Source organism: Primulina tabacum, chromosome 17 (assembly GCF_025594145.1).
Source record: "Primulina tabacum isolate GXHZ01 chromosome 17, ASM2559414v2, whole genome shotgun sequence".
NCBI classification, from domain to species: Eukaryota; Viridiplantae; Streptophyta; class Magnoliopsida; order Lamiales; family Gesneriaceae; genus Primulina; species Primulina tabacum.
The window spans coordinates 29,178,789-29,203,537 of record NC_134566.1 but is presented as its reverse complement, the minus strand read 5'-3'; the positions used below and the strand labels follow the sequence as shown (position 1 = coordinate 29,203,537).

General features: G+C 31.8%; 1 long non-coding RNA gene and 1 pseudogene across 1 annotated transcript; both read right to left on the bottom strand.

Annotated features, from left to right (window-relative positions):
- Nucleotides 1-12,225: 12,225 nt before the first annotated feature.
- On the bottom strand, nucleotides 12,226-13,401 carry LOC142532047 (uncharacterized). The gene is made up of 3 exons (XR_012816453.1): nucleotides 12,934-13,401; nucleotides 12,788-12,854; nucleotides 12,226-12,696 (listed from the first exon to the last, which is right to left on the bottom strand). It is a non-coding gene; the product is annotated as an uncharacterized LOC142532047 (long non-coding RNA).
- A 2,269-nt stretch (nucleotides 13,402-15,670) lies between these two features.
- LOC142531285 (CDPK-related kinase 5-like) lies at nucleotides 15,671-19,554 on the bottom strand (annotated as a pseudogene).
- Between the last annotated feature and the right edge of the window lie 5,195 nt (nucleotides 19,555-24,749).

The window sequence follows — 24,749 nt, the reverse complement described above, 5'->3', positions numbered from 1 at the left end:
CAGAAAATCAAATTGTGTTAGAATTATATTTCAACAACTATCACTTTTAAATTGATATATACCAACTACATATTTAATTAAATATGTTAACAACACAAGAAGACGTATAAATAGATCAATAACACACCACAAAAATGACTCAATACATATTGCTTTGATGGTACATCAAAAAGTGAATAAAACTTACCTTTTTTCACTATAGACGAAATGTCTTGACTGCAGGACTCGATTTATAGGCTTGGATTGTACGAAAGACCCAAAATTTTCTTGAAGGGAGAAGGGAATTTTTCGAAAGCCATGGGGAGAGGGGAAAAAACGACCGCTGAATGAGGAGGGAATAAGGGATTTCTTTCTTATATTCTTGGTCATATACTAATGCTACGATATAGGCCCGTGGCCCGAACATTTGGTTCACGGGTCTTCTTTGAAGAAATTTAGATTTTTCACTACTTAAACTTTAACATAAAATATATTTCTGACAATAAAAATATGTTTCACCCAATTTTCATGAATTTTTCTTATTTGAAATCCTAAATACCACCACCACCACGTCAAGTTTAAAGCATACTTTTGTGAAACCCAAACTTCAAATCTATAATGAGTAGGTCTCTTGTGAGACTTTCTCATGAATCTTTATCTGTGAGACGAGTCAACATTACCGATATTCACAATAAAAAGTAATACTCTTAGCATAAAAAGTAATATTTTTTCATGGATGACCCAAATAAGAAATTTGTCTCACAAAATACGACCTGTGAGACCGTCTCACACAAGTTTTTGTCATCCATAATATAGCTTCATGATGTCTTATAGCCTCACCTTCTTTAAAACTGACCGTGTCAACAAAAACGCAAGTTCGACTAAAAAACATACCAATCCTCATCAAACAAAACACATCCCAAACCAACCTTTTGTTGTCCATAATATCATGAGTCATTAGTTGCTTGGAATATCTGTTTAGCTCCCAACCAGTGCATAAGAAATCCATTGCAAGCCTAAGTGTTGTGGCCGTATTTTTGTAGGTGTTGTTCCAAACTGTGTCATTTATCTGTAGGCTGTCGTTAAGATTCCAGAGTATCATAAATTTTGCTCGTTCAAGACCCTCTCCAACTTAGTCAACAACAGGAAGAACAACTTATAGAAATAAATATTTAGAAAAGGTTGTGGGTGTTAAAACTAGGGTTATAAACGAGTTGAGATGGTTCATGAACTTTTCCAGTTGGCTCGATAATAATTTGATTCATATTCAAATTTATCGAACTCGAGTCGAACTCGAACATGTACGAACTTTTTTGAGTCGAACTCAAGCCAAATTATTGTGTTCGATAGTTTGCAAGCCGCTCGCGAGCTTTATTATTTTATTTATATGATATAATTATATAATAAATATACATATTTCGGGCTTTCAAACCTCTCGAACTCTTTCGAGCCAAACTCAAGCTAAAAAATTAAAGTTTCGAGTTTCGATTCGAGCTCAAACACGAATATACTTAATTCGAGCCGAATTTAGATCTTAATTTTTTTTTACTAATATTCGATTTGATTTGATTCGTTTATACCTTAGTTAAAAATAGAGCCAAATGGAAATTTTATTTGAAGATTAAGTAGAATTGTTTCCCATTGAAAGAAAATATTGAGAAAAGAGGATTTTTTGTATAATTGGTGAGTGATTTTGCAACAAAGGTATTGAAAATAGTATAATATATTATAGTACAGATTATGTAAAAAAATTTAAATGTAATTTATCGGAGTCTGTATTAGTATTAAAACATAGTTAATAGGAAAATGCAACTAACCATCTTTCGTTTATACTCTATAATTGCAAATTACACTCCATAATTGGAAACAAAGGATGAATTCTGTTAATTTATTTTTTCCTGATCTTGGCTTATGCTCTGCTTCTGTTGTGTGAGATTTTTATGGATAGAACCTTTTACAAAATTTTAACACATACTTTCTATAACTAAATAAATTCTTAAGTAAGTCTTTTATGAGATGATTTACGAATCTTTATTTGTGAGATGAGTCAATCCTACCGATATTCACAATAAAAAGTAATATTTTTCATGGATAACCTAAATAAAATATCCGTATCGCAAAATATGATCCGTGAGACAATCTCACGTAAGTTTTTGCCTAAATTCTTTACATTATTTTTTTTTAAAAAATGACGAATTTGCAAAGCAAAGACCTGGTCAACAATTACATGTCGATTTGTCACAGAACATTTAATGAGATGAGAACGATCTCGGACAAATGACGACAATATTAAATATCACTAATTTTTTTTTTGTTAGAACATTAAATATAGCTTTCTTTGATAAATTATTAACAAGTTAATTAATAAATCCATTATCAATATTTGATTATTTATGCGTATGTAATTATTTTCGAAATTTAAAAGATTGAGGGAAAACGAGATAATGACATTCATACTTTCTCAAATTGTAATTATTTCAAAGATAATAAGAACCTATCACGAGTTAAGTTGTCTGACATAAAATATATCATTTTTTGTACTTTGAAGAATTTTGAAAGTAACTAAAGATATTATAATTGTTAAGGATATTTTTAATTGTGATAATGTTTCATTTAAAGAAAATCAGAATAATAGTTTTTAGTATTGACATGCTTAAGAAAAATCAGAAGTAATATTCATCTTAAGACAAATTAGAACCATAGTTTTTGATAACGAGCTGTTTAAAGAGAATCATAACACCCTTAAGAAGAAATACTAATTGACAGAATGAAGTAACACAGTACCAGAGACAGAAAAATAGTCGTTTCTTATTCGAACGTTGAAGATGGTTTATAAAAAGGTTTAATGATGTGTTCACAAACACTTATCTTTTTGTGAAATTATGAAATCACTCACACCTTTTAGTTTATCATGCTGAAAGTTTACAAAAATCAGCACACACTATAATGTTCTATCAGATTAAGAAGATCATCAGTGTCATTATTGATGACACACTCTTTCATTATACTAGTGCACCGACGCACGCGTTGGGTGCTTGTATAATATTTTTTATAATTAATTTGATTTATATTTAAATGAGGATCAAAATATAATTATAAGAAATAGTGAGGAACTACACTGTAATTTTGATATATAAATTAAAAAATAAATCGAAAAATAAAAAGAATAAAAAAATGACTTAGTGAGAATTGAACCTATAACCTAGTCCTCAAGAAACAATAGCTCTATCCGCTGATCTACATATAACATATATTAAAATTTTAACATTTTATTAATATATATAATTGTTAAAACAGACCATGATACCAAAGTTAGTTACTCTAAGTGCCTTAACTTTAATAAAATAATATAGATTTACCTTTAGAAAAATGTGAAGTATTTGTAATATGTGAAAATAGTCTTTCCCAGAATAAAATTTCATTAAGTGTTGAATTGTAATACTAAGAGTTTTAGCAGGAAATGAGAAGTCCTACTGAAGTGGGTTTGTACAAGTGTGTACTAATCAAATACTTTTAGCAATACATTCTAAAACAAAATAAGAGAGACGCAGAAGGGTTTTGTCTTTCGAACTTCCACAAACAAACTTTGTGTTGTTTTATCTTCTACCATCTTTAAGTTTTATCAAATGTTGTGGACTATTTCTACACTTTTAAGTAGTTCACTACATTTTCCAAAGATCGATATCAGCTTCTGACTCCAAAAAAGATTTGAAGAACATATTTCAGAAGTAGAAGAAAGAAAAAATTAGGAAGTACTTCATTCAACCCCTCTAAACACTCCACCTATCCTAACAATGATTATAACAACCAAATCAAGAATCACGTAAATGAGTTAAATGTGTATTTTTCATGTTATTCAATACATTGTATCACAAGAAAAATTGACATGACTTTCCTTATAATTATTAAATAGACCCGTAAAATAATACTTTAAAGATAGCACCAGACTAACCTATTCATGTTCTGTCGGCTATCATGGTCCATGGATGTATGAAAAATCCCGTATACTGACACGTGAAACCCATTAATTAAACAAACAACTTTAATGTTTTAATATTACGTGTTGTTAGAAGATTTCACAAAGCTCTTATCACTTAGTTTTTGACTTTTTGAGAATATCTTAGCGTTAGTAGTTGTTGTTCTTGTTTTTTTAGTACCTTCAGTGGTTCTCATACCTTTTATATTCCTTGGATTATTTACAAGTGATATTCAAACTCTAATATTTTTTGCAACTTTAGCCGCGGTTTATATAGGTGAATTCATGGAGGGCCTTTTTCCAGATGAATGAAGGTTTGAGCGAGATAATATTTTAATTGAAATGGTATTAGTCAATACTCGGCTCCAATATTTAACTTTTTACACAATATATATCATTTAATTATTAATCAACTTAGACAACTTTATGGTGTATGGAATATTTAAAAAAATTAAGGAAGATTACATTTATGGTCATACAAATTTTTTGTTATGTTTTTGATCAATTCACGATCTTAGTTCACTTATTGTATTTTTTTTTTCAATTTTAGTTTTTCTTTCATTGGAGTATTGATGTGACGCCGAAAAATGACGAGATGACACCTGAAAATAATGATGTCGCACATGGAATTGTTGATGTCTCATTTGATTATATTATCGATCAATTCACAATTTTAGTCAACCAATTTGCACTTTTTAAAATTTTATTATTTTTTCAATGGAAATTACTGACGTTGGATGTTTCGCGCCAAAATTTTCAGTGAAAAAGTAGTAAAATTAAAAAAAAATCAAATTAGTGGACTAAAAGTGTGAATTAACATATAATATGATAAAATGAAATTTGTGACAAAAATATAAATTGTCCTATGTATATGACGTCACCTTTGTGTCATGTCCACATCGAAAGGTCTTGTTAGATGTGATGAGGTATTGAGTTTGATTAGCATCATTATAGTTATTTTAACAATTATTTTCATTTGGAAAGAGTGATTAAATGTTCAATTTTTGATATTTTTATGGATATATTTAGTTTAGAATTTATTACTATGTACCAACTCGACATCAAAATTTTACTCAATTTGATTTGAGAATTCAGTAAATTTATTGTTTCTAACAATTATTTAGCCATCACACTTTTATTTTGACCGCAGTTATTTAATAAAAATAATTATATTATTTTCTTGGCAAAGGTCCATGTAAATATATATTTTTATGGTTCGTAAGGCCCAAACGATCCAACGACTCCAGATTCAAACTCATTATTTATAGTAACCCACGACCCAAGATCGATGTAGCATTGTCATTGTTCTCGAAATTCAAAACAAATATGTGAAAACATTAAACATCTCTAGTATATACATAAATAACTGGTAAATTATAATAAAACTGTATGTATTATTTCAAAAAATTTCAGTAATCTATTAACTTAAAAAGATATATAATAAAAGTTGGGATCCTAGTTAACTTTGTTGGTTCTAGAGATATCTCTCACCAAACCCATGACTCGATATGGAGTAAAGTAGTAAAACATATGATGTTGGAATGAACTTAGGTCCACCATGTTTTGTCTGAGGCCATCCATGATGCATGCCCTAAATAATAATAATAATAATAATCTTGAAAGACTTTCTGAAATTTTGTCTAAATTTTGATGATTGTAGTTATTGATTATAGATGTTTAATTTGTTCGTTGCAACTAAATTTTTCCCTAGTAACATTTTGCGTGATTAAATTTGATCTAGCTTGTTGAAAAAGTATTTTGCTGGATTTATCTCTTTCAAACAATGTTATTGGATAGGAAAGTTTACTTTTTTTAGTCCATTGTCTCGTCTAATTTTGAGTTTTGATTCATTAAGTTTTCAAAGTTTGGTTTAGGCACATCGAATTTTACTTTTTGTTGACATAACATTTGATAAGTCAGCATTTTCCCATGCCACGTCGGTATTTTACAGTCTCGCGTTAACATTTTTTGGAGTCACATCAGCGATTGAACCGAAATAGTTATATATTAAAAGTTAGTATACAAAAATTAAACTTTGAAAATATAATCTAAAATTAAACTTTTTTCTCATAATTTTATACCAAAATGAGCTGCACATTAAGTCCAAATTTGTAAATTAACATCTCATGCATGCATACAAGAAAAAGTTAGTCGAACATATAGCTAATTAAAATATCCCCCGGAACTGATTTAATGTCTAATACTCTCACACACACACACGAAAATAGAAGGAGTGAGTCTTTTGTGAGACAGTCTCACGAATCTTTATCTGTGAGACGGGTCAACCATACCGATATTCACAATAAAAATTAATACTTTTAGCATAAAAAATAACAATTTTTCATGAATGACTTAAATAAGAGATCTATCTCACAAAATACGACATGTGAGACCGTTTCACACAAGTTTTTGTCAAATAGAAGATATATACTTCAAAAATAATTCAGAAAAATATATAACTTGTGGTATATTAATTAATTCATCTGAATGTGTACCATAAACTATAATTAACGAGAAGCATGCAACATGTTTATTCAAAAAAAGCGTGAACACTCGGCGCACGCTTTTAAAATTTAATGCGAAATCGTCAACCTGTGTTCATGTAAATAGAGATAAACAGATCAAATCCAATCCAGTTGTCTACAATGGATGGATGAACAAGTACAGGCAGAAACGATGTGTTGTATTTATCACTGCTCACCTGTCGAACCAAACAAAAGCTGCCTGCACATACGAAGCATGCACTTTCGAACCTTTATTTTAGTGACGAAATACCAATAAAAGTCATTAGCTGTTTATACTCCATTTTGTTTTATCTATACTCTATTTCCTATACAAAATATGTATCAAATTTATTCAGAAATAGAGCGCAAATAACAAAAAAATAGAGCGTAAATATCAACTAACGTTTTAAAAATAAGTACATAATCTAAACTTTTTATTAAAAGGGCTGTAACTTGGTTAAACTAACTTCCAAACGGTATATATATACACCCTCATCTCTAGCAACTGTCCGAGTAAAATAAAATCCAACGCTTTCTCTGCTTCAATTTCCCACATCCCGATCTTCATATTCTCGTATACATTTCAGACTTACATTAAAATCGTGTACCTAATGGCTGAAAGCGCAAGGACGACTTTGGCATTTTTATCAGTTTCTTTCCTTCTTATCATTTTGAGCCAAGAAATGATCATTAGTGTTAATGGAAGACATATGAAGTGCAGGAAGTCATGTTCAGAGCCGGGGCATAACGTTAAATCTTTAAGACAGAGAATGGTTGGAAATAATAACGGAGGTTCTTCGGTTTATAAGTTTGTCGAAGATTTTCGACCCACGGTTCCGGGGCATAGTCCCGGTATAGGTCATTCGATTCATGACTAGAAGTTTTTGGCTTATTTTCTTCGCAAGAATCATAAATTGGTTGGCCTTGGAGTTCTACTTCTTTTCACTAGTTATCTAATTTTGGTTCGTCTCTGTACCAAGTATCATGGGTCGAGTTAGGCTATCATATATTTTTAATATATCTCAGGAATAATTTTCAGGATATATAATTTTCAATATGTATGTTAATAAATTATGAATAATATTAAAAATAAAACAATAATAATAATAATTTAGTAACGAGTCGAATAAGAATTTTGGTTAATTAAATATATATGAGTATTTTACCAGTATGGACTATGGTTATGATTCTTTTCTTAAAAAAAGTTATCGTTTAAAAATTAATTATTCTGCGAGATACTAAATTTGATGGAAGAAAGTGTAGTTATCAAATGATAAATAAGTTCATTTTATGGAACACTTAAAAATTCTATCACATTGATTTGTTACTGTTAAATATTAATCCTTACTGAAAAGTGATAAAGATTAAACCTGAAATTAAATAATAGTTTTACTAAGTAATTTATAAGTTTATTCATCAATTATACGAAAGAGGTTCGATGTAATCATGCAAACTATAATTAACAACATGATGCACCTTTTCCAACTCATAGTAATATGTCAATTTAATATATTTGCAAGAACTGAATGTTTTTAAAAGCATTTAAATATTAGTAGGTCTCTTGTGAGACGGTCTCGCGGAGATAGGTCAACTATGTCCATATTTACAATAAAAAGTAATATTTTTTCAAGAATGACCTAAATAAGAGGCTCGTCTCATAATTTTTTCTTTTGTTTAAATAATCCTAATGCTACGTTCGAATGGGTGTAGCTTTCATCAGAAAATGCATTTATTATAATATGGTGATCTTCTGGAAATAATACAGATTTAGTGAGGTTCTTTTACTGTCTGAATAGAAGAGTTGGCAATATTTTTAATTTCAAGAAGCACCTTAATGCGTTTCTTCTACAAGTGAGTACCTTTGATTCAGAACTTCTTCATTGGTGTCTCTTTTTAATTAATAGTTCAATGATCAATGATGAGTAAACCTTTATGTGGTGCCAAAATGTGAAAATTTTGGTAATAAAACTAAAACTCGCAAGAATATCCCATCTACTTTTTAAAATACATATTTTCGTAGGGCTTACCATGTATCAGGGAAAACTACAATTTAGTCCCATGGCTTTATTTATTTTGGGTTTTAGTCATGTAACTCCTCAATGTTTGGTTTTCATTCATTAACTTGGATTTTTTTTGGGTGTTGTTCTTTTTTTGCCAAAATTTACTAACTCTTTCGACAATTATTTATCTGACATCGATGTTCTTCTATGTATCTCATGTAGTGAGAATAAACTAATCTTGCACACGTCAAAATAAATCTAAACAAAAACAAAGAGAAAAAATAAAACAAAACGATATTCAATATTTCAAAATAAGAAGAAAAAACTTGCCGTTTTCTTTTATTTTTGCTTAGATAGATTGTGAGGCCCGGGGCCGAAAAGGGCGGGAGGTGATCGTCGGTGCCATGAGATTGCACAGACAATGAGTGTCTCCTGGCAGGCTTATAGGCGGATGAAACATGGATGAACCGATCTTACACCGGAAGAAGAGGGATTTCGAAACTGTTCAGATATGGGACTGTGCAGTTGAAGAGGGCTTAAAAGATTTGATATATACTATTCATATCAAGAAGATGCATCTTCTTTTCGGTAGCTCATCACATAAGAACTTCAAAGCTAAGCGTGATTGACTTGGGGAAATTTTGGGATGGGTGACCCCTGGGAAGTTTTATGGGGTGCGTGTGAGTGAGGACATAAGCACGTTGGAAAGACCCGTTTTGATACAATGAGGACAGTCGTCGAATTTGGGGCGTTTTACATAGATTTTAATGTGTATATTACATGAGCCATATAGGAGAATATCAGTTCGAAATAAGCAATATTAGATAGATTTAGTGGTTTCGATTTAAAAAAGACTAAAACCGAAAAAAATTCAAGTTAGTAGATGAAAACTAAATATTGATAATTTACATGATTAAAACAAAAAAATTAATCAATTTACAAGACTAAAATTGCAATTTTCCCACACGTATATTATAATTAGTGGTGTGATTGAATCTTAAGATGGAATCACAAGATTCAAATCTCACCTTGAGAAAATTATATGGAACTGGTCGCAAAGAGAACGAAAATCAGCCTTGCACCAAGATGTAATTAAAATTCTGTCACATTTAGCAAATAATCTTTGGTTATATTCATATTGTAGTTCAGTTTTTGTCGTCAAATTTGACAGGTTGCTGTACTAAGGGAGGTGTATTCAATATAAGAGATTTATTGACTTTTAATTACTTTTGTAGATTTTAAAAGTCTAGATGTATTCAATAAGACTTTTACATACTCTATAGAAGTCTAGTGGTATTCAAAATAGATTTTCATAGAGTTTTAAAAAGTCAAGTGATATTCAACATTGACTTTTAAAAACTATTTAAAAGTCTATAAGTATTCAAATTTTTCATTGACTTTTAATAACTTCATTGAATTCATTAACATACAAACATTAAAGCATAAGGTACAACTATAAATTGTAAAAAATTGTATTTGGTTCAACCCAAAGATTTGGATGGATTTTTGAAACTTCTAACTCATATACAGACTATTTATTAATTTTTTCTCTCGCTTCACATCACATCTCTTCTTATCTTCTCTCATCTCATCTATTTCGATCACTTTCTCAAATTTTCGAAGTGCATCTCTATATATTTTTCATCTTTACTTTTCAAATTTTTCATTTTTTGACTGATTGTTCATCTAATAATTTTTTATTTTAATATCACAGGAAATTTTGAATTCTAGAATTGATTTTGTGATTTTTAATTTATGATTTATATAAATTAATGTAATATTCAATAATAATAAAAGATGATCCAAAAAAATGTTGCTTAATTCTTAATAATTGAATAGTCTCGGAACAACTATGATTTTTTAAATTCATTTTAGCATTTTCAATTAATATATAAGCTATGATATTTTTATACAAAATTATATTCACACAATACTAAATAATATTATTTTCACATGTATATTATCAATTTAAAAACAAGGTTACATGTTAATCAATTTATGTATTTTAAAAAATTTACAAACATGCATACAAACCCACATATATAAACATGTAAAGATTAAATGATTAACTTTTAAATAAGTAAATTTATTTATTAATATAAATATTGAAAATAATTTTAAACTGAATATGTTATATATGTCAATTAATTATTGGATCAAAGAAATTAATAAAAAAATAATATGTTATAATTAAGTACAAAATTTATAAAATTCTATAAAAAAAAGTCCACAAAATTTATAAAAATCTTGCAAAAAAATCTACATAAATCCACATAAATCTGTTTATAAATATGTGAGATTCTGTCAAATTCATAAAAGTCTGTCATTTAAAAAAGTCAACAAAAGTTATCAAAACTCTGAATTGAATACACCTCACTAAATAAGACGCTGAGACATGAAGAGAATGCTCACAGGCTTTGAAGAGAGATCTCAACAGACCCTTGGGGGCTCTACCTCGTAGTTCTACTTATCTCCCTCAATATGTAAGCAATATTGTACAATTTCATCAAGCTTAATGTGTTTCTTACATTGTGATACAATTATGTTAAGCTTAGTACCTCACTAATGTTGAAATCAGAAATTTTAAGAAATTAGAAACAAAGTTTGTTGCTAACCTTTCAGTTCTACCCTGTTAAATTTCGCCTTCGCTTGCTAGGAATCATTAAAAAACTCAAACCGGTTGATTTTTTATTTTACCATGGTCGTGCCGTACTTATTAGGAGTCAAAAAAGTCATTCCACTCAGGCCCATATTTTTCGGAGACTATAATTTTGGAAAAAAAAATCTATTTTATATAACAGTATAAATTGACTCAATATAAATTTATTATTTATCTGCTTTTCCTAATATATCATAAAGCCCAAAACAAAGTCAAAAGAATTGATAAGTCTTCTTCATTACATATGTTCCTATTTCCTTAAGCCCTCACATCGACAATAGAGTTTTTAATTCTAATCCACATATGTGAATCTCAATTTTGATGTTTTTGCTTCTACTCCGATCCAGATTGCCTCCTCATGGTTTGTGTTTTGCCCTATCATTTTTTTTTATTTCATATCTGAATGAAATAATATTTTCTCTTTATAATCGATCAAACTCATTCTCCTATGAAAACTTTATTTGAACAGTTTAAAAAATACGAAGAAACATTTAGTTTTTTGTTCAATTTGGAAAGGTTACAACGTGTAAAAAATGAAGTCCTATTGAGATCTTGCAAGAATCTTGAAAAATTTCTGACTCATACGAGTTGTTCATATTAATTGGGATGATTTATTTTTGGAGTTGACATTCTTGAAATCCTCATCACCAAGAGAACAAAAATCGGTAATTGATGTAGTGAATTACTTGAAGAAAATTGATGAATATCCCAATTATAGTAGCAAGTGGAGAATAAAGTTTCTCAAATTAAAGTTCATCAAAACTTTCTTCCTATCAACAATGTAAAAAAAAATATTGAATGAACTAGTTATGTTATCAATTGAGAAAGAAATTACTAAATAACTTGATTATACAAATTTGATTAGTATTTTTAACCCTAAAACTAACCAGACGGATTGTATTTTAGTGATCATTTGAAAATGATTGATCTTATTATTTCATTATAATAGAAATAATTTGACTATTACATATTATTTATTTTTTATATTATCATTTGAAAATTTTGTCACAGAACAAAAAATTATAAACACATATTATTATTTAGCAGATGCCTGTGCTGCTGATCTCCACCTGTTTGTCTCAGGAGGCGATGAATAAAATGGTGGGCGAACATTCTTTCTTCCAAGAACTTGGTCAAATTGCCTTGATTCGGGTACTCGAGTGAAGTGTGGGTAAGCATTGTACCTGAGGCTGCCTTGGTTAAATCCCTGAGATTCTGAAAATGGGGTCAAACGGGAACCACGAAAAGGGTTGACGGCAAAGTGATGTGGTCTTCTTTGGGCAATGCAGGGGTTGAAGGTATATGATTCTTGACAATGATAGCTATTTGGATAAAAGAAGGGTTCTCTAGCTTGGTTTGATTGTTTCAGGTTTTGATGTCTCCAATGAGATGTAGGATGCCTAAAATCTTTGGTGTATTTCGAGTTGAGTTCTTGAAATGGAGGAAAGTTTTGACGAGGGTTGAGTTTCTTGGTTCTAGAGGTCTTTTTCGGCTCATTTACACGATTCTTATTCACATGGTTTGTCTCCCTTGTTCCAGACAGATGCAAATTATGGAAATGCTTACGACGTTTATTTCCTGATTATCACATTCACCACACAACAAATAATATCAACTTTCAAATAATAATGTATTACGAGATGCTATTCAAAGGAAAAGAAAGTTAAACCTTCATTGGCGAGGGATTTATTTGTCTTCATCTCCATTTTTGTCGTCCTCATAGCATTCTTCCAAGGCTGAAACAGCAATGTGAAAACAATGATTGTGTGAATGTCTAACTACAAAACTAGTCTGCTAGGTCAGAGATTAATTCACCTGTCTAAAAGTCTTCATCTTGTAAAGATGGCCACCCTTTACAGGTAAAGGGGAAAGTGGAGCTAGTTTCTTGGTCCCTTGGCTCCACAGCACTTCAACCTGGATTATCAACAAGAATCAAATGACTAAAGCATAAACAATAAGACAAACAGATCAGACAAGTTTTTTCCTGTTTGTGTTTGGATATCTTTCTTTGAATTTATTATGAACAATTCTGATGCAGATGCACAGATCTATCTAAAGAGCACTCGTGAAGTTAATCGTAAATGATAATCTGGGATAGAGAGCTTCACCATTGCCATCTTTCAACCTGTGACAGAAACTCCTCATTTCACCAAAAATAAACAAGAAAATGGTGTCATCGCATCAGCATGAATTCACCCTACCAGGCTATTTCACACTTCAACAAACCATGAGCCTTATCTATCGAACTTCACGATAATCCTATCATAACCTGCATAGGCGAAAAAGACATTTTGCACGCACAACACTTCATATCCACAGAAAACCATGACTTGCCATGAATTCAAATCGAGTGACATGCATGGGTGCAGGTAGATTTTGAAAACTGTTACCGAAAAAACGAACTTCAGCTTAAGAAAAGATGTCATAACAAATGCAACAAGAGATGTACAAAATAGGGGTTCGCTTAAAAATGTGAACGGCGGGAATTAAATTTACAACTTGCATTCAAAATCCAATCACGGTTCACACTCTTGGCATGTTTTTGGTGTTCATAATAGGATTCATCTGGTGGACAAGTTCGGGCATTGAGTTTTTAAGTAGTCAATTCATGGAGTTCTTTAGGTACTGGTTTGAGGTTGAAAAAGAACAGTGACAACGCATTAATTTATGTTGTGGTCAAAGCCTCAAGCCGCTTATCTCAAGGATGCTATATCGCCGCATTTTCTTTGCTCGAAAGTTTCTCTTTGACGAATAACTATGAGCGTTGATATGTACCATTAATGAATCCTAGCACATCTATCTGGGCAAACTAGCCTGATTCAAGTTCACACAGTTCTATGATTTTATCCAATGCAAATAAGATCATACAACTAAAACTGTCTGTCTGAGAAGAGAGAAAATGTGAAAAAGGTCTCATAAACACAAAAAAGAAACTGCCTGCAAACTGATAAATGAAATACAATAAATGACCTCCAGTGCTCCTCGATTCTCTCCATGCACTCTTCCTTGGCTCCTGAGAGACTCAAACCATGCCTCGAAGGTACACTTTACATTCAACGAGCTTTAGCACTTGAAAATCACCCCTTCCTAAAGAGCGTAGGGAAATAATCTAACTACTCCACAAGCCTAAACGTGCGCTACACCAATTTAAGAGAACAAACGATCAAAAGTCATCTAATTCTAATCATGACTGTTAGAGTTCTATCCAATTCGTTATTGATATTGTTCTTCGACTTTCTTAGTGACCATGCACGTACAACACTCACACAATAGCACGTAACTGCAAAAGAATTACACGAGCATTTACGTGGTTTGGATTACAAGTACAGAGCCTTTGATACCAAAGAAGGAAGAGCCTTTCGAGTCTCTCTGTTCCTTCTTGATTGTGTGTGTGTGAAGTCTTCTGTCTGTTGTGTTTTTTTCCTTTGTGCTCCACCTTTCCCCTTTATTTAACCGCATTCACTTCCATCGATTGTTTCACAAGTTTGTTTCCCTTGAAGTTAGTTTCCAACCAACCCATCAATTATCACTACAAAAAAATGAACCATTTCACAGAAATCTTAGTTGATCAATAATGCCCACAATCTTGCACCTTGAAGAAACCGGACAATTTTGTTGCACGTCGATGCTTCATCATCTTTATCGGCATGGACGTCATCTCGTCCTCATTTTTCCGAACAACTCCAGTTGCTCGCATCATCGTCACGATCGTCATCAGTACTGAATCAAGAAACGAAAATCCAAGCGTCAGAATATTTTTTTTTTTAATAAAAAAAACAGTGTAATGCATTCAAATAAATTCCAGGTTAAATTCGTTTAGTTTCTCTCAGGAATATAAGGCGTCAGAAGGTAAAATACCAAGAAGCTAAACAGAACTCGTCAATCTCAGAAGATGAGAATGAAGAAGATGAAGATATCTCCACAAATGCATGTTTCTTGGATTTCTTGTCAGCCATTTGAATACGTAACCTCTGAAGTTTGCAGAATCCAACGGGTAATTAAACAAAAATAAAATGTTGATCTTTTTGAGAAATAGATGTTGATTTTAAGTAGAATTGAAGTGTGAACATTAAGCTCGAATCTAATTATTTCTTTCTGAGGTATATTTTTAAATTTTATAGATTAAATAGTAAATAAATACACCATCAGCCTGGAGTAGTGGATCCAAGATTCCGGGCTACAAACTTGTGCCGGATTCCGTGGCCTGAAATAAACGAAACGCTCACCCGATTCCCATATTAATCAAACAAGAAGATTACGACATATCTATATACTATTCGCTCCAGAATACCGACATCCGATAAAATTGAAAAAAAAATAATAATTTCCATAGAAAAATCTGCCCTGATTTAATCTTTCTTCAAGCGTTTGTTTATTTCTTCAGCTGTGGTGTGAATATATTTGTCGTCTGTCAACTTTAAGATTTTCTCTGATTTTTGCTTCAGTGTACTACTACTTAACCCGAGGTATTAATAATATTTTTTAAAAAAAACAAAACAAAAAGTAAAAACCTGCTAAATGCTACAGTGGAGGAATTTAGAAGTAACTGTAGATTTCAAGGTAAGGTAAGGTAAGGTAAGTGTTGTTGATTTCAAATATTCTTCATTCACAGCTTGAGAAATGTTCCCAGCCGCAATAAATAGCATACGTATTTACAACATTCAATCGGTTACATAAAGGCTCGCCTTTTACTCGTGTTGCAGCTCTCTGTTCGTTCATCACTTGAACGTGATATGAAGTCAAAACCTTCAAACCAATGAATCGGTCGTAAATAAGAACTTTGATGGAGCGTCTCAGGTGGATCTTTTGTTCTTTCACAAAGATCATTAGGCAAGACCAATTTGAGGGTTCCGGTGGTTGTAATACACCGGAAGTGTCAATGAACTTTAGCGAACGATCGGCTAGATACACCGTGCAACAGCTTGACAAATCCGAGGAAACTCAGCTTTCCATCTGTGTGTCTGATCCAGTCATGGAGGACAGAATGAACTGGAACTGAAGGGCTAAGTCCAAGTTCCTGAAACAAATTTTCAAAAGTTAGCATAGGATCAAAAAGATAGATGGAAATGGATTTGTAATTGGGTTTTTTAAAAGTTTTTTACCGAAGCTAATTCCTCGATCATGATACTTCGGTTACCATCCTTCTCGAAGAGTTCATATGCGCAACGAGCATGCTGTTCCCAACTTTCACGGGCTTCTAACTGATGCACACTCAAAGCAGCAGTGCAGAATTCCTCGAAATCCATCTTTCTGTATTGAAGGTCATTCAGCTGACATAACAGGAAAAGGATATCTATTACAAAACAATAAAGTATGATATATTGGGATACTACGACTAGGAATCAGAAGCAAACCGAAACAAGAAGATCGAATACACGTGACTCGTTCATGGCATCCGTTGAGTTTTTCTTCAATACCTGATCAAAGTACAGAAGCTGGGATTAAATTTAATTTGTATCAAGTTATAGGCTATTGCTTCATGCAAAAAAACCAACCGCTTGGATGTTGTCTAAACTTATGGTCCCATTTTTGTTCGGTTCCAATAGCTCAAATTGTTCTTTGAGGTAGAACAGTTCATCAGCCGTCAAAGTTTTCGATAAAGCCTGCAAAAATTCCAGTCAAGAGGTTAGAGAAAAAAACATAAAATGGAGAATCAGTTGGCAAAAAGGCCTACAACTCAATATGCATGTCGACTGAGTTGATATTAATTAATAGTGTGAGGATGCAAATAGGAAATGAAAAAACAATAATTGTTTAGTTACTTGGCAATAATTTCACATACTCACCTTTAATGCAGCTTTACGGAGGGGAGATGAACGCAGGTAAGCCTTCATTAGTTTAAGTATTAGTATATCCAAAGGCGTTTTTACGTCAGTATCTCTGATCCATGGATGACCTGAAGTGAAAAAACTTGTTAAGTGGTGACATATCTCAAAATCACATTCTATTGATTTCGGCAAATAAAAGTGCTCACACAAGGCTTGAGCAGCACTCATTCTCTTCCTCGGATCCTTAGTTAGCATACGTTTGACGAAATTTTTTGCCTCGGAAGAAAGAGTTGGCCAAGGGGGTTCTTCGTAAGTCGGTTCAGCTTTTACAACAGCACGAAAAATTCCCGACTCTGTTCGAGCCCAAAATGGGCGGCTCCCACATAACAGTATGTAAGCTATCACACCTATACTCCAAACGTCAGCTTCGGTACTATAGGCTCTATGCAGAACTTCGGGTGCTACATAATATGCGCTACCAACAATGTCATTGAGCCTTTCGTCTGCAAAGAATTAAATAAAAACCATATCATTTGGTCCGTTTGTACATCTACCTTAGGTGTGAGACTATAAAATAAACCTGGTTTGACGAAATCTGATAATCCAAAGTCTATAGCCTTCAAGATCGAGTTTTCGTCCTTGGATGAAAACAAGAAGTTCTGATCCAGAGACAAGCTACAGTTAAACATACTGGCAATCGATAGTGGATGTAACATCTTCTTTAATGAATGATCCCAAATGACTAAGACTCAACAATGGCAATCTATTTTAGGTCGAGCATCAAAATAAATACCTCGGGTTTAAGATCACGATGCACCACCCCTTGGAGATGGCAGAATGCTACGAAACTTAGTATTTGCTTCATCACAGCCTTTGCATCATTTTCCTCGTACTTCCCACCCCTATGACATGGAGAATTTATTTTTTGATTTAAACTATATACTATGTTAAATGCGACGATTCATTAGAAATAAAGGCCAGTTATTTCTTTTTATTTAAGTTGGTAAATAAAGAAGGTATATTTTAGGGCCACAAATTACCTCGAAAGAATTCTATCTAGAAGTTCGCCTCCTTCACATAACCTGAGAGACATATCAAACACAATTGAGCAACCTCTCATCAGAGATACACGACGACGGCACACAAAGAAGCCAATAAAGATTCGGGATCAATCTATGCTAGGAATTCAAGAAAATGAGCCGAGACTAAGATCAAGAAATCAAGCTTACTCCATAACTATGTAGACATTGTCATGATCTTCGTGTGCATCGTAAAATTGTATTAGGTTGTTATGACCCGTCAAAGCTCTTAATATTTTCACCTCCTTTCGAACATCTTCAATAGCTATAGCAGTGGTCATCTGGAAATGTAAACACGTTTATTAAAGATAGAGAAAAAAATACCAAAAAAAGAAGAAGAAAAAGTGCACATCTTTGAGCAACGATGATCTTGCTTCATAATGTCAACTAAACGCCAAAAAAAAGGAGCCATTTCTCGACTCTCATTCAAATTCTACTGTCAACGAGAAATAGTGTGCAGTTTCTATGTGACTCATTTTTCGTATTCGAATCGAGCTTGAAATTTCTTAGCTCGTTCGAATCTCAAAAACCAACTTTTTGGCTCTCTACCCAAAATTGCAAATCGCCATATAGTCATACAGATCAGATCTCCCCAACCTTGACACTAAGTCCAGCCCATAAACCAATATACTCCATTAAAATCCAAATGCAAAACACTGAAACTCAAACAACAAGAAACTGCGATACCAAACAGAAAGAGAAGAAATTTCCACACCTTAGCTTTAGGTATGACCTTAACAGCAATCCCCTGCCCATGAAGCTCTCCTTCCTTGAATTTAGCTTTACATGTGTACCCAAAGTGCCCTCTCCCCACCTCCTCTCCCAGCTCATACTTGTCGTAAAATTTCTTACCAAACCCGAAACTCTTATCCAGACCCGTTTCTCTCTCTTACCTTCCCGTCCGGTACTGCCTCCCCGTTAGGCTTCACGGTTCCGTGCCGCCGCGCGAGCACCGCCCTGATATGCTTTGCCGGAGACGGTGGATGGAACGGTCTCTTGAAAAACCTCCTAGGAGTACCGCCATCCTGCGCCGGAGATCTCGCCGGGGACTTCTTCGAAAACAAGTAGTGAGCTGGACTTGGGCTGTAGAACGGGAAAAACGGTGACTTTTTGCCTCCTTCCGCGTCCTCCATTTTCTTATCCAAGAAATCAACAGAATCTCCGGCATTATTATTCTTTGCCGCTATTGGGTTATCCGCATTCTTACCCCGGACTGGAATGGCGACCGGATTGATTCCATCATTGGGCTCTCGAGAGCACTTTGGCTTCGAACTACAAACACCCATTTCCCCAAAACAAATAAAAATCTAAACTTTACACTTCCCGTTAACAATTCTCCTCCAAGACTGCAAAATTTTGTAGCCTACAAAACACCCTTTAATTCAAATATTTGAATACAAATTTCTCAGTAACAATAACAACTGGATGTTTTGTCAGTTCACTTTGAATTCTTTGTTCCCACTGATAACTGAGACAAGATAGAGGAAGCGGGGGATTTGTGGAGAAGGTGCTGAAAAGAAAACGACGATGGGTGATTTTTACATGAAGAAAAAAAATTAAAAAGAAAAATTTAATAATAATAAAAAACAATTAATATGGTCATGAGAGGAGCAAAGGTGGAAATAAATTAAAGAGACATTAATGTAAGGCAGGTTGGTCCAGCTGTATGTATCCTGCACGTGGCAATATATGATTGGGTTATTAGATTAACAAAGTTCGATTTTATTTTTTTTATCAAATGATGTAAGAATATTTAATTTTATGGATATTGTCGCCCCTATTTTGGTATTTGATTTGTACTATATAATAAAATATTTGCTGGGACATAATTTGGTGAGGTTTAAAATTAAGGTAAAAATTTGTCTAAAGATTTCATGTCTCATATTTTATGAGACAAATCTATTATTTGAGTCATCGATGAAAAAATATTACTTTTTATATTAAGAATATTGCTTTTTATTATGAATATCGATAGGCATTGACCCGTCTTATAGATAAAGATTCGTGAAACCGTCTCACAAAATACATACTCCAAAATTAAATCAACCATTATACTTGTTTAGCTTTACTTGAAAAAAATGACTTATCTAGCTTACTTTGATGTAAATAAAATTGACTTATTTAGCAAATAATGAAACCTTGGTTTCATGTTTGTTAATAAGATGAAAACAAATAAGATCATATGTAGAAACTAATTAAAAATTCAAGATTAAGTTTCACATTTCATAAGATCGGAAAAGTTTTTTTTATTTAATTAGGGATGCTTATTTATATTATGATGCACACACAAACTTGTTTTAATTTACTTTTTTTGGAACTATTTATTAGGTAATTTCTCGGCTACACTCAATTTTATTCGAAGCTTGTATTGTATTGTATTTATTGATGTAAATGAACCAAACCATAAACCGTTTGTTAGCTATTATAAGCTCGATTCGATAAAAGTTCGTTTGAGCTCGTTTAATGAAGTTCGTTAAGATAAACAAACCAAGCTCAAGCTTTACAATATTTGTCTCGTTAGCTCGTGAACATGTCGGTTGGTAAGTTCATGGGTCATCTCTTAGATGAAAAAATAATAATTTTGATATTTGATTTATTGATTACTCGTTAAATATATAGAAAATACATTAAATTTATCTATTATAATAAATTTACAAATTTTAATAAGAATATTATATTTTTCTCTAAATATATCATTTATTTTTTAATGAATTTAATGAAGATTTAAATATATAATTCATATTTATTAAACTCTTTTAGACTCGATAAAAGCTTTAATGAGCTCGTGAGCCATGAATATATTCAATAAATAAAGCTCTAGATCGACTCGATTATAACGAGTCAAGCTTAAACATCCAAGAGTTCGGCTTGGCTCAACTCGATTACATCCATAATTGTATTGTTAGTTTTAGGGTTTTCATATTAATCACAAGAAAACGTTTTTACAAGATTATGTATTATAAATTATTTAATAAATATTATAAGTTTTATTTCCTTCAATCAGTGAGTTTTTCCTTTAATTTGGATGGAAAAATTTTATTGTGTTCAAACCTAGACTTATCGTTTTCGTTCTTGGAACGAGTGACATCGAAAAATTTTCTTTACTGTCCGTGAAATTGTTAGGGTTTTCTATTCCAAAAGTAGTTTTGCTTTTTCAAGAAAATGATTTTGAAGAAAACAGTATTTGATTGAACCTTTCTGAAAATGAAAAAGACCTTAAAAAAATTGATATTGATTTTTGTGTTTCATAACATCATATTTTAAGTTAAACATCATTCAAGAATTGTTCTTATATATATCCAAACTCTCCCTTTAATTATATCTAAGAATTTTGCCAGATTTATAGTTTAATTAACTTGGATTATTGATTACAAATTTGTGATCTTATTTGGCTTGCTTTGATTTTCGGTAATCAACTTGATGTATTTAGCTTAAATTCAAAGTAAGTTTCTTTGACGTTTCAGGTAATGCCACGATTATCGAGATTAATTAATTGCAGTCAAAGCAATGCGTATAAATACAGGTAAAAAAATTTAAATGAATGTGCTAAGGTAAAAGGAGAGAGATATGTGAAATGTTTTGTTAAATGGAACTTTCACAATACATTTTCATATTATATTATTATAAAAACTTTTATATGACCGTCTCACGGATTAATTTTGTGAGACGGATCTCTCAACTGACTCATCTCATGAAAAATATTAATTTTCATTCAAAAAATAATATTTTTATGATAAGTATGGATCGAGTCGACCCGTCTCACGACTATAAACCTAATATACTATATTCTAATGATTTTGATACTAAGTTCCTTTAAATTTCAAGAAATTTTTGATTATTTTTTTATATAGAAGTTATCATATAAATATCCATACTCAAAATTTTAAATTTCAAAACCTTCTCAAGATTCTTTTGAAACCATCCCACATTTAAAATATCGACCAGTTGAAATATATATATATATATATATATATATATAATAACCGCTCTACGAGGACACCAACTTTCATTCCTGTTTTACCCTTTTTAAATTTTTATATTTACTATTTACTATTTTATTATAGTTGAGCCCCTAATAATAATCGTTCTATGAGGACACCAACTTTCTTTCCTATTTTACCCTTTCTCATTTTTTATATTATATTTTTTCTTAACAAATAATATTATATTCACCATCGTAAGGAAACTGCTCACGTGAAAAATAATATTATTTCTCATCCAAACTAGCCACCGTGAAAAATAAACTTTCTTCTTTATGTTGTGACGTCATTATGTTGTAATAACATGAATATTTAATATATTAGCCACATGTATTCAGGACACACGCAACGCGTGTGCCACGGTTACTAGTGTATATATATATATTTGAGATACTTAGAGTAACTAATTTTAGGTGTCATGGTCAGTTTTAATAATTATATTCATTAATAAACTGTTAAAACTTTAATATAAGACTACAAATCACAAGTAATTCAATGGACGAAGTCTTTATTTTCTAGATAATAATAAGTTGTAGGTTTAGTTCTTAATGAAGTCTTTTTTTTTTATTCCTTTCTTTTTCTATTTATTTTTTAATTCATATTTCAAAATTATAGTATGGTCTCTCACTATTTCTTATAATTATATTTTGATTTTCATTTAAATATAAACAATATGATTTATAAAAAATATTATACAAGCACGCAATGCGTGCGTGGTGCACTAGTATGTATGTGTGTCTATATATATATATATATATATATATATATATAAATTTTAAATATTTTTCTATTAAAAATATCGACTGGCTGATGCATATACAATCGATTTAAAAGATCGACGAACTGATTATTTTCTTCCTCGGTGTCTATCCCTTGCATGTGCTCATCCCCATATAAATTATAAACAATCATTTGAAAAATAAAGACATGTAAAATATATAAAGTTGTGGCTCGAATTTGTGGATAATTTCATACAATTACGCAATACACAATCCATATTCAATATCAGCCGCAAAAAGACTTTGATGTAAAAAAAAATTAAAAAGGATAAAATAAATACCTTGATAATGATTGGATAATTTTGATTTGGGTTTATTTATTGTGGATTAGGAAAATTTTCAAACATGGTTTCGTCGTGTACAACAAGATCGAGGAATTTTGTTTTTTTATCTTTTGCAAATATGATTTGCTTAATATGATAATTTAAGGACACCGAGAGATCCAAATAGAAAAATATTAACGAGTCGAATAGGTAGAGATCTTTGTTTTAAAGAAAAAAATATATTGAAAAACGCTAGAGTTGTTGTATGATTTATTTAAGTTGTTTCATACAATTATAAATTTTGGCAAAGTAACAAATATTTGATCGGTTGATCTTACGTGAATTTCGGATATTTGATAAAGCTTACATTAATATAAGTTTTTATATTTTTTAGAAGTGACAAAAGCTGAATAAAATTCAAAATAATATTCATATTGTGCGATTTAAATTGGAAATTTGTAAACATGATAATTTTTTTTTGGGTAAATTGCTCATAACTCCCCAAACCCAAACTCAACTTTACCTAAACTCCCTACACCTCAAAACCTTTCTTTAAACTCCCTAATACCTTAAAATGGACAAAAATACCCTTATTCTCTATTAATTTTAATTGATCCTCTGCGCTTTCAAAATGGTATCAGAGCGAAAGGTTAATTTATTTCAAACACAAATTTTATTATTACTAGTAACTAATTGTATGAGAAGGAGAATTTTGAAAAAATTATGAATCCGAACTTATGTTCGAGAAAAATAATTTACAAGGATTATTCCAATATTTTGGAATATATACAAGAATATCTAACTATTGTTAGATATCAGGAGCAGAAAGAGAAACCTCAGCACCCTCAGGTAAATTTATGATTCAAACAAACAAGTTTCTGGAGATAGTACCAGATTTCTCTAAACTCTCTTCAGATCTTAGAGAAATACAGAAGACAGTAAAAAATTATGGCAATATGCTATATTTTGTACGGCAACGAGTTGAGAAAATCCTTGAAACCCAGGAAGAAATTCTTGGAATGTTAAAGGATATTGAAACAAGAATTCAGAAACTGGAACAACAACCAAGTTCTAGTAGACGAACTTCAGGAGGTTGGTTACCACCATCCTTTGATACTGAACCTTTGTTACATCAACAAGGAAAGGCCAGAGTGGTATCAAAACCATTGACTGAAGAAGAAAAGATGATCAATCTAATTAAATCTGTCTTAGAAAAGAAATTTATCTGATGACAACTTTAGCAAGGATTGGTCTGAAGGATCTATAAGAGCTAGCGGAATCTTTTGCAAATCTCAAAGTTGTAGATCTAAAGATGAACACAGCAGGAGGTGAAATACCTGCTATAACCTGGTCATCTACTCAGGAACCACCAAAGGAAAGTGTGGGATTTCAGAATGTTAACATGAGAGAATCCCAATCTGATTTCCATACTGGTGGAGGATCACACCCAGCAGGTACAAGGACAAGGAGAAGTCAAATTCCCTTGCACCAAACACCTTACGGGAAGACTGTTTTAGATCCGATATATCCTTATGGGGTTATGCTTAACTTTGATGTATTAGATTTTAAAAACAGAGAAGATCTCATAGATGATTGGACATCTGCTATGAGAATCGCAGCAGGTACACTTGATCTCAACAAAGAAGGATTCATTAAACTCTTAGAAATGAGTCTTATGGGATCAGTGAAAATTGCTTGGGACATGACTTCATTAAAAATGAAAGAGTCAGTCCTGGCCGGAGAATCTCTAAATGAGATAGCC